Source organism: Oncorhynchus gorbuscha, unplaced genomic scaffold (assembly GCF_021184085.1).
Source record: "Oncorhynchus gorbuscha isolate QuinsamMale2020 ecotype Even-year unplaced genomic scaffold, OgorEven_v1.0 Un_scaffold_542, whole genome shotgun sequence".
Lineage (NCBI taxonomy): Eukaryota > Metazoa > Chordata > Actinopteri > Salmoniformes > Salmonidae > Oncorhynchus > Oncorhynchus gorbuscha.
Window position 1 is genome coordinate 530,094 of NW_025745369.1, and position 10,608 is coordinate 540,701.

General features: G+C 45.4%; 1 pseudogene; it reads left to right on the top strand.

The window, feature by feature from the left end:
• The window catches only part of LOC124018546, an 83,201-nt pseudogene that overhangs the window by 70,644 nt on the left and 1,949 nt on the right, over positions 1-10,608 (top strand).

Below are 10,608 nucleotides of genomic sequence, written 5' to 3' on the forward strand. Positions count from 1 at the left end.
AGCGGGCGCTGAAGCTGAGCACCCTGGCCGCGCTGGACATCCTGGTGAAGAACTACAGCGACAGCGTGACTCCGGCCATGATCGACGCGGTGCTGGCCGAGCTACCTCCGCTGATCAGCGAGAGCGACATGCACGTGTCCCAGATGGTCATCAGCTTCCTGACCACCCTGGCCCGGGTCCACCCTCTCTCCCTGGCTAAGATCGGGGGGTCGTCCATCCTCTCGGAGCTCATCTCTCTGGTCAGGTCTCCTCTGCTGCAGGGAGGGGCCCTCAGTGCCATGCTAGAGTTCTTCCAGGTATCTATGGTTACCAGTTCCAGTTTGAACAGATGAAGGGAATGATATCTAAACGTCTAGGACAGAGGGTGGATGAGTTCAATTCAGGTACTGTGTTCGTAAAATAGTTTGAGAACCGCTTGTAAAATCAGCTGAAAGATGATCAGGTACTTGGGCCTACTATGTCCCTAGTGGATGATCAGGTGTTTAGGTCCTACTTTGTCCCTAGTGGATGATCAGGTGTTTAGGTCCTACTTTGTCCCTAGTAGATGATCAGGTGTTTAGGTCCTACTTTGTCCCTATAGATGATCAGGTGTTTAGGTCCTACTTTGTCTCTAATAGATGATCAGGTGTTTAGGTCCTACTTTGTCCCTATAGAAGATGTTTTATAGATTCTCAAACTGTCAATGTTCATTCTGTTTTTCGGGCTCTGGTGGGTACAGGGACATCCTCTCTGGGTTAGGGTTGTAATTAAAAGCTGTTTTACTGTGTCCTCTCCCAGGCTCTGGTGGGTACAGGGACATCCTCTCTGGGTTAGGGTTGTAATTAAAAGCTGTTTTACTGTGTCCTCTCCCAGGCTCTGGTGGGTACAGGGACATCCTCTCTGGGTTACATGGACCTGCTCCGTATGCTGACCGGTCCAGTCTACGCCCAGAGTGCTGCTCTAACGCACAAACAGTCCTACTACTCCATCGCTAAATGTGTGGCAGCCCTGACCCGTGCCTGTCCTGATGTAGGTTCACTGTTCTGCTGACCTTTAGACATACTTCCTGTGTTATGTTTGTATTTATGTTCTCCTGGACCTCCTTCCTGTGTTCTGTTCTCCTGAAGGATATTCAGACCTCCTTCCTGTGTTCTGTTCTCCTGGAGGACATTCAGACCTCCTTCCTGTGTTCTGTTCTCCTGGAGGACATTCAGACCTCCTTCCTGTGTTCTGTTCTCCTGAAGGACATTCAGACCTCCTTCCTGTGTTTTGTTCTCCTGAAGGACATTCAGACCTCCTTCCTGTGTTTTGTTCTCCTGGAGGACATTCAGACCTCCTTCCTGTGTTCTGTTCTCCTGGAGGACATTCAGACCTCCTTCCTGTGTTCTGTTCTACTGGACTTTCAGACCTCCTTCCTGTGTTCTGTTCTCCTGAAGGACATTCAGACCTCCTTCCTGTGTTCTGTTCTCCTGGAGGACATTCAGACCTCCTTCCTGTGTTCTGTTCTACTGGACTTTCAGACCTCCTTCCTGTGTTCTGTTCTCCTGAAGGACATTCAGACCTCCCTCCTGTGTTCTGTTCTCCTGGAGGACATTCAGACCTCCTTCCTGTGTTCTGTTCTCCTGGAGGACATTCAGACCTCCTTCCTGTGTTCTGTTCTCCTGGAGGACATTCAGACCTCCTTCCTGTGTTCTGTTCTCCTGGAGGACATTCAGACCTCCTTCCTGTGTTCTGTTCTCCTGGAGGACATTCAGACCTCCTTCCTGTGTTCTGTTCTCCTGAAGGACATTCAGACCTCCTTCCTGTGTTCTGTTCTCCTGAAGGACATTCAGACCTCCTTCCTGTGTTCTGTTCTCCTGGAGGACATTCAGACCTCCTTCCTGTGTTCTGTTCTCCTGAAGGACATTCAGACCTCCTTCCTGTGTTCTGTTCTCCTGAAGGACATTCAGACCTCCTTCCTGTGTTCTGTTCTCCTGAAGGACATTCAGACCTCCTTCCTGTGTTCTGTTCTCCTGGAGGACATTCAGACCTCCTTCCTGTGTTCTGTTCTCCTGAAGGACATTCAGACCTCCTTCCTGTGTTCTGTTCTCCTGAAGGACATTCAGACCTCCTTCCTGTGTTCTGTTCTCCTGAAGGACATTCAGACCTCCTTCCTGTGTTCTGTTCTCCTGAAGGACATTCAGACCTCCTTCCTGTGTTCTGTTCTCCTGGAGGACATTCAGACCTCCTTCCTGTGTTCTGTTCTCCTGGAGGACATTCAGACCTCCTTCCTGTGTTCTGTTCTCCTGGAGGCATTCAGACCTCCTTCCTGTGTTCTGTTCTCCTGGAGGACATTCAGACCTCCTTCCTGTGTTCTGTTCTCCTGAAGGACATTCAGACCTCCTTCCTGTGTTCTGTTCTCCTGGAGGACATTCAGACCTCCTTCCTGTGTTCTGTTCTCCTGAAGGACATTCAGACCTCCTTCCTGTGTTCTGTTCTCCTGGAGGACATTCAGACCTCCTTCCTGTGTTCTGTTCTCCTGAAGGACATTCAGACCTCCTTCCTGTGTTCTGTTCTCCTGAAGGACATTCAGACCTCCTTCCTGTGTTCTGTTCTCCTGAAGGACATTCAGACCTCCTTCCTGTGTTCTGTTCTCCTGAAGGACATTTCAGACCTCCTTCCTGTGTTCTGTTCTCCTGAAGGACATTCAGACCTCCTTCCTGTGTTCTGTTCTCCTGAGGACATTCAGACCTCCTTCCTGTGTTCTCCTGGAGGACATTCAGACCTCCTTCCTGTGTTCTGTTCTCCTGAAGGACATTCAGACCTCCTTCCTGTGTTCTGTTCTCCTGAAGGACATTCAGACCTCCTTCCTGTGTTCTGTTCTCCTGGAGGACATTCAGACCTCCTTCCTGTGTTCTGTTCTCCTGGAGGACATTCAGACCTCCTTCCTGTGTTCTGTTCTCCTGAAGGACTTTCAGACCTCCTTCCTGTGTTCTGTTCTCCTGAAGGACTTTCAGACCTCCTTCCTGTGTTCTGTTCTCCTGAAGGACTTTCAGACCTCCTTCCTGTGTTCTGTTCTCCTGAAGGACATTCAGACCTCCTTCCTGTGTTCTGTTCCTGAAGGACTCAGACCTCCTTCCTGTGTTCTGTTCTCCTGAAGGACTTTCAGACCTCCTTCCTGTGTTCTGTTCTCCTGAAGGACATTCAGACCTCCTTCCTGTGTTCTGTTCTCCTGAAGGACTTTCAGACCTCCTTCCTGTGTTCTGTTCTCCTGAAGGACATTCAGACCTCCTTCCTGTGTTCTGTTCTCCTGAAGGACTTTCAGACCTCCTTCCTGTGTTCTGTTCTCCTGAAGGACTTTTATTGCCTTTTTTGTTTTGGTATTTTATTTTCAATCTGATTTTTGGTTTGATTATTTCCTCTTTGTTTCTTTTGTTTGTTCATTATCTTAACATAATGTTTTATAATGTGATCACTGCCCTAAAGCTCTTTTCCCATATTTAATGCATTTTAAATAAAGTTTGATTTGTATTTGTAGGAGGGTCCTGCCGTGGTAGGCCAGTTCATCCAGGATGTGAAGAACTCTCGGTCGACAGACTCCATCAGGCTGCTGGCTCTGCTGTCACTGGGAGAGGTGGGTCACACGTTTTCAAATACAAAATATTCAAATAAACAAAAGGTGTGTGCGTCCAAGGCATTTTATGGTTGTGGGCCTCCCGAGTGACGCAGTGGTCTAAGTAGTGGGACTAATAGTGGGTTTGATGGTAGTGGGACTAATAGTGGGTTTGATGGTAGTGGGACGACTAATAGTGGGTTTGATGGTAGTGGGACTAATAGTGGGTTTGATGGTAGTGGGACTAATAGTGGGACTAATAGTGGGTTTGATGGTAGTGGGACTAATAGTGGGTTTGATGGTAGTGGGACTAATAGTGGGTTTGATGGTAGTGGGACTAATAGTGGGTTTGATGGTAGTGGGACGACTAATAGTGGGTTTGATGGTAGTGGGACGACTAATAGTGGGTTTGATGGTAGTGGGACGACTAATAGTGGGTTTGATGGTAGTGGGACGACTAATAGTGGGTTTGATGGTAGTGGGACGACTAATAGTGGGTTTGATGGTAGTGGACGACTAATAGTGGTTTGATGGTAGTGGGACTAATAGTGGGTTTGATGGTAGTGGGACTAATAGTGGGTTTGATGGTAGTGGGACGACTAATAGTGGGTTTGATGGTAGTGGGACGACTAATAGTGGGTTTGATGGTAGTGGGACGACTAATAGTGGGTTTGATGGTAGTGGGACGACTAATAGTGGGTTTGATGGTAGTGGGACGACTAATAGTGGGTTTGATGGTAGTGGGACGACTAATAGTGGGTTTGATGGTAGTGGGACGACTAATAGTGGGTTTGATGGTAGTGGGACTAATAGTGGGTTTGATGGTAGTGGGACTAATAGTGGTGTTTAACTGTAGTAGGCTGGTATCAGATGTCGTGACCAGTATCAGTCGTGAAGGAGTCATTCATAATGTCTCTGTGGTAGGTGGGACACCACGTAGACCTGAGCGGCCAACCGGAGCTCAAGACGGTCATCCTGGACGCCTTCTCTTCCTCCTCCGAAGAGGTCAAGTCTGCCGCATCCTACGCCCTGGGATCCATCGCCGTGGGCAACCTGCCGGAATACCTGCCCTTCGTTCTGGGGGAGATCTCGGGACAGCCCAAGAGGCAGTACCTGCTGCTACACTCACTCAAAGAGATCATCAGGTAGGACAGTCCGGCGGGTTAGAGAGGTGTGGAACCCGAAAGGTCGCGGGGTTCAAGTCCCGGGTCGGATGACTGAACTGGCTAATTGCGCGGGGGTTGCGGTTTTCACCTTGGTGACCAAAATATCGTCTCTGTTCTGTCCTCTCCAGCTCGGCGTCTGTGACTGGTCTGAAACCCTACGTCGAGGGAGTATGGACCCTGCTGTTGAAGCACTGTGAGTGTGCCGAGGAGGGCACCAGGAACGTGGTCGCAGAATGTCTGGGGAAACTCACCCTCATAGACCCAGAAACCCTGCTGCCCAGGCTTAAAGGATACCTGCTCTCAGGTGAGGAATAGGAACGTGGTTGCAGAATATCTGGGGAAACTCACCCTCATAGACCCAGAAACCCGGCTGCCCAGGCTTAAAGGATACCTGCTCTCAGGTGGGGAATAGGAACGTGGTTGCAGAATATCTGGGGAAACTCACCCTCATAGACCCAGAAACCCGGCTGCCCAGACTTAAAGGATACCTGCTCTCAGGTGGGGAATAGGAACGTGGTTGCAGAATATCTGGGGAAACTCACCCTCATAGACCCAGAAACCCTGCTGCCCAGACTTAAAGGATACCTGCTCTCAGGTGGGAATAGGAACTCCATGCTGGTTTCCATTGGCCCGTTTTGATTGGCAAGACCTGATTTAAAAAAATATATATATATATATATCTGTAGCTCAGTTGGTAGAGCATGGCGCTTGTAACGCCAGGGTAGTGGGTTCGATTCCCGGGACCACCCATACGTAGAATGTATGCACACATGACTGTAAGTCGCTTTGGATAAAAGCGTCTGCTAAATAGCATATATTATTATATTATTATTATATATATATTTAAATACAGGTGGTTCATTGTGCATGATATGAATCATTTCATGTAAAGAAATATAACCTGGGTGTTAGTTTACTATGATATTGCATGTATGTGATGTGAAATATAACCTGGGTGTTAGTTTACTATGATATTGCAGGTATGTGATGTGAAATATAACCTGGGTATTAGTTTACTATGATATTGCAGGTATGTGATGTGAAATATAACCTGGGTGTTAGTTTACTATGATATTGCAGGTATGTGATGTGAAATATAACCTGGGTGTTAGTTTACTTTGATATTGCAGGTATGTGATGTGAAATATAACCTGGGTATTAGTTTACTATGATATTGCAGGTATGTGATGTGAAATATAACCTGGGTGTTAGTTTACTATGATATTGCAGGTATGTGATGTGAAATATAACCTAAGTCGCTCTGGATAAGAGCGTCTGCTAAATGACTTAAATGTAAATGTAAATGTAAATATAACCTGGGTGTTAGTTTACTATGATATTGCAGGTATGTGATGTGAAATATAACCTGGGTGTTAGTTTACTATGATATTGCAGGTATGTGATGTGAAATAATGTTTTCTGTCTCCAGGATCATCTTATGCCAGAAGCTCAGTCGTGACAGCAGTGAAGTTCACCATCTCAGACCACCCACAGACAATAGACCCTCTCCTGAAAAACTGCATAGGTGTGTCTCATCTCTACTATGTAATCTATCCCATCGCTATCTACTGCTAACCTGTCCTCTTTGACTACTGCTATGGTATCTATATCTGAATGTTGTTACTGAGGCAGACTGTTATGGTATTTATACACATAGGTGTGTCTCATCTCCACTATTTAATCTATCCCATCGCTATCTACTGCTAATAACCTGTCCTCTTTGACTACTGCTATGGTACCTATCTATTTTACTGAAACAGACAGACTGTTATGGTATCTATATCTGAATGTTGTTACTGAGGCAGACTGGTATGGTATCTATATCTGAATGTTGTTACTGAGGCAGACAGACTGGTATGGTATCTATATCTGAATGTTGTTACTGAGGCAGACAGACTGGTATGGTATCTATATCTGAATGTTGTTACTGAGACAGACAGACTGGTATGGTATCTAATGACAGACTGTTATGGTATCTATATCTGACTCTTTTTACTGAAACAGACAGACTGGTATGGTATCTATATCTGAATGTTGTTACTGAGGCAGACAGACTGTTATGGTATCTATATCTGAATGTTGTTACTGAGACAGACAGACTGGTATGGTATCTATATCTGAATGTTGTTACTGAGGCAGACAGACTGGTATGGTATCTATATCTGAATGTTGTTACTGAGACAGACAGACTGGTATGGTATCTAATGACAGACTGTTATGGTATCTATATCTGACTCTTTTTACTGAAACAGACAGACTGTTATGGTATCTATATCTGAATGTTGTTACTGAGGCAGACTGTTATGGTATCTATATCTGACTATTTTTACTGAAACAGACAGACTGTTATGGTATCTATATCTGAATGTTGTTACTGAGGCAGACAGACTGGTATGGTATCTATCTGAATGTTGTTACTGAGGCAGACAGACTGTTATGGTATCTATATCTGACTCTTTTTACTGAAACAGACAGACTGTTATGGTATCTATATCTGAATGTTGTTACTGAGGCAGACTGTTATGGTATCTATATCTGAATGTTGTTACTGAGGCAGACTGTTATGGTATCTATATCTGAATGTTGTTACTGAGACAGACAGACTGTTATGGTATCTATATCTGAATGTTGTTACTGAGACAGACAGACTGCTATGGTATCTATATCTGAATGTTGTTACTGAGACAGACAGACTGGTATGGTATCTAATGACATGCTGACCCTAGCCTCCGGCACAGACTATTACAACATAAATACAGTGCATTCAGAAAGTGTTCAGACCCCTGGACTTTTTCCACATTTTGCTACGTTACAGCCTTATTATAAAATTGATTAACTATTAGGTTTTTTCCCCCCTCATCAATCTACACACAATGACATCACACTACCCCATAATGACATCACACTACCCCATAATGACATCACACTACCCCATAATGATAAAGCAAAAACAGGTTTTTAGACATGTTTACAAATGTATAAAAAATAAAAACCGGAAATATAACATTTACATAAGTATTCAGACCCTTTACTCAGAACTTTGTTGAAGTACTACTTTGGCAACGATTACAGCCTTCAGTCTCCTGGGGTATGACGCTTCAAGCTTGGCACATCTGTATTTGGGGAGTTACTCCCATTCTTCTCTGCAGATCCTTTCAAGCTCTGTCAGGTGGGATGGGAAGCGTTGCTGCACAGATATGTTCGGGTTTCTTCAGGGATGTTCGATCGGGTTCAAGTCCGGCCTCTGGCAGGGCCACTAAAGAACATTAAGAGACTTGTCCCGAAGCCACTCCTGTGTTGTCTTGGCTGTGTGCTTAGGGTCGTTGTCCTGTTGTAAGGTGAACCTTCCCCCCCAGTCTGAGGTCCTGAGCGCTCTGGAGGAGGTTTACATCGAGGATCTCTCTGTACTTTGCTGCATTCATTTTTCCCTCGATCCTGACTAGTCTCCCTGTCCCTGCTGCTGAAAAACATCCCCACAGCATGATGCTGCCACCACCATGCTTCACCGTAGGGTTGGTGCCAGGTTTCCTCCAGATGTGACACTTGGCATTCAGTCTTGGTTTCATCAGACCAGACAAATCTTGTTTCTCATGGTCTGAGAGTCTTTAGGTGCCTTTTGGGAAACTCTAAGCGGGCTGTCATGTGCCTTTTACTGAGGAGTGGCTTCCGTCTGGCCACTCTACCATAACGGCCTGATTGGTGGGGTGCTCCAGAGATGGTTGTCTTTTTGGAAGGTTCTCCCATCTCCGCATAAGAACTCTGGAGCTCTGTCAGAGTGACCATCGGGTTCTTGGTCATCTCCCTGACCAAGGCCCTTCTCCCCGATTGCTCAGTTGGGTCGGGGGTGGCCAGCTCTAGGTGGTTCCAAACTTCTTCCATTTCAGAATGATGGAGAATGCTGCAGAAATAGTACCCTTTCCCAGATCTGTGCTCGACACAATCGTGTTCCCGGGAATTCCTTCGACCTCCATGGTTTGGTTTTTGTTCTGACATGCACTATCAAATGTAGAACCTTATAAAGACAGGCGTGTGCCTTTCCAAATCATGTCAATCAATTGAATTTACCACAGTTGGACTCCAATCAGGTTGTAGAAACATCTCAAGGATGATCAATGGAAACAGGATGCACCCGAGCTCAGTTTTGAGTCTTATAGCAAAGGGTCTGAATACTTATGTAAATGTGGTATTTCTGTTTTTTATTTGTAATAAATTTGTAAACCTGTTTTCACTTTGTCATGATGGGGTATTGTGTGTAAATTGATGAGGGGATATTTATTTAATCCATTTTAGAATAACGCTGTAATGTAACCAAATGTGGAACAAGGGGAAAGGGTCTGAATTTACTGTACTGGAGACTGATGTTTTTACTGAGACAGACTGAGGAAATATAGACGAGAGGAGCTTTTCATTTGACTCCATATATTGATGTTAATTGTATACAGTGGGGCAAAAAAAGTATTTAGTCAGCCACCAATTGTGCAAGTTCTCCCACTTAAAAAGATGAGAGAACATCACTGCTCTAGAGGAGATCTGCATGGAGGAATGGGCCAAAATACCAGCAACAGTGTGTGAAAACCTTGTGAAGACTTACAGAAAACATTTGACCTCTGTCATTGCCAACAAAGGGTATATAACAAAGTATTGAGAAACTTTTGTTATTGACCAAATACTTATTTTCCACCATAATTTGCAAATACATTCATAAAAAATCCTACAATGTGATTTTTCTTCTTCTCATTTTGTCTGGAAGTGTACCGATTTATGAAACTTACAGGCCTCATCTTTTTAAGTGGGAGAACTTGCACAATTGGTGGCTGACTAAATACTTTTTTTGCCCCACTGTATGTGAAAGGTTCATTATGACTGACTGTGTTGTTCTGTATTCCAGGTGACTTCTTGCCCCACTGTATGTGAAAGGTTCATTATGACCGACTGTGTTCTGTATTCCAGGTGACTCTTGCCCCACTGTATGTGAAAGGTTCATTATGACCGACTGTGTTGTTCTGTATTCCAGGTGACTTCTTGAAGACGTTGGAGGACCCGGACCTGAACGTGCGGCGGGTTGCCCTGGTAACCTTCAACTCCGCAGCCCATAATAAGCCCTCTCTCATCAGAGACCTACTGGATACGGTCCTGCCACACCTTTACAACGACCAAAGTCCGGCATGGAACTCATCAGAGAGGTACTGGACGCAACTGCTGCTTGATGTTCCTCTCCTTTTCTGCTTCAGCATTCACACCTCGATCGTTTCTTCATCTACTCTTCCCTTTGTTTTCTGTTATCTCTAGGTTGACATGGATTTCATTGGTGCTTCACTTCCTTCCTTCCTGCCTTCCTTCCTCCCTTCCTGCCTTCCTGCCTTCCTTCCTGCCTTCCTCCCTTTCTTCCTGCCTTCCTTCCTGCCTTCCTTCCTTCCTGCCTTCCTTCCTGCTTTCCTTCCTTCCTTCCTGCCTTCCTCCCTTTCTTCCTGCCTTCCTCCCTTTCTTCCTGCCTTCCTTCCTTCCTGCCTTCCTTCTTCCTGCCTTCCTTCCTTCCTTCCTGCCTTCCTTCCTGCTTTCCTTCCTGCCTTCCTTTCTTCCTGCCTTCCTTCCTTCCTTCCTGCTTTCCTTCCTGCCTTCCTTCCTGCTTTCCTTCCTTCCTACCTTTCTTCCTGCCTTCCTTCCTTCCTACTTTTGTCTGTTATCCTTCCTTTCGTGTTTTGTTGTTTTTTAAGTTTCCATTGACAAAGGATTTACTTGTGAATTTTGTCCTCTGTCACGTCCACTTTTAGTTGAGTTACTTTTAGATAAGAGTGGTCTTTCCCCCAGGTTGGAGTTACTTTAGATAAGAGGGTCTTCTCCCCAGGTTGAGTTACTTTAGATAAGAGGGTC